At 30.1% G+C, this 1,000-nt stretch overlaps 1 long non-coding RNA gene across 1 annotated transcript; it reads right to left on the bottom strand.

Moving 5' to 3' along the window:
- Positions 1 to 221: 221 nt before the first annotated feature.
- LOC141683586 (uncharacterized) lies at positions 222 to 629 on the bottom strand. Its single transcript, XR_012560361.1, has 3 exons — positions 589 to 629; positions 396 to 500; positions 222 to 294 (listed from the first exon to the last, which is right to left on the bottom strand). It is a non-coding gene; the product is annotated as an uncharacterized LOC141683586 (long non-coding RNA).
- Between the last annotated feature and the right edge of the window lie 371 nt (positions 630 to 1,000).

Raw genomic sequence — 1,000 nt, forward strand, 5'->3', positions numbered from 1 at the left:
AAACAATATCAAATATTTTTTGTCTTACCACTTTCCAGTTCGTGTTAAGATCTTTTTGACAAAGCATGACTATGTCATGCATGTACTTCATAACAAAAAAACCACACTCTGTGCCTCCTTCTTGTTGAGGACACTATACATAAAACACTAAGTTTGATTATATATAAATAAATATAACAACAAAAAAATTAAAATATGAATTAAATAAGTTATACCTCAACCTCCGTATGAATCCAAAGAAATTCTTTTCTGTTATTCCTCTTTCCGCCTCCTGGTACATACAACTTAAATGCCCTGTGTAATAGGAATATGTCAGTACATAATTCAAAAATCTTAGAAATAAGGATATATATATATTGTAGACTATTTGAAATTTAAATTGAAATTTAACTTACGTTCGTGCAGGTGTTGTCAACCGTATTTTCCGTTCCTTCTTCAAAGAATCAAACACATAGATAACACTTTCATGGAGACAAAATAGGAGCAACATCCAGTGGTCACTACACCAATAGACATATATATATATATATCACAATTAGATTATATTTTTAATAAAAATACTGAACATAAAATTGGTTTTGTCCTCACTCTTGGATATAAGGTGCTAATATAAACTGCTTCTCTTTATTTGCAACCAAATTTTTTTCCATATACTCGACTGCATCCTGAATACGTTGATAATCACGGATATACGGTATTGCTAATCTGGATGGCAACATGAATCCAAATTTATCATTATTCAATTTGTTGCAAAGCTTCCCAATGTACCTACATGCAATGTTATTTATCACAATCAATATGTATATTGGATAATGATTCTAAGGTAAATTAGGAAGTAAATACTAGTCTTACTTCAAAAAAATTTCCAGAATGGGTATGTTTAACTAGCTCATTTTCAAAAATTGATCAACATCTTCATGTGCAACGTATATTGGATCTTCTCCATTTTCTTCATACTTAAAGAGCGAACCTTTTTTATTAGTGGACAGCTTTTTAAGCA

The sequence above is a fragment of the Apium graveolens genome, chromosome 9 (genome assembly GCF_009905375.1).
Source record: "Apium graveolens cultivar Ventura chromosome 9, ASM990537v1, whole genome shotgun sequence".
NCBI classification, from domain to species: Eukaryota; Viridiplantae; Streptophyta; class Magnoliopsida; order Apiales; family Apiaceae; genus Apium; species Apium graveolens.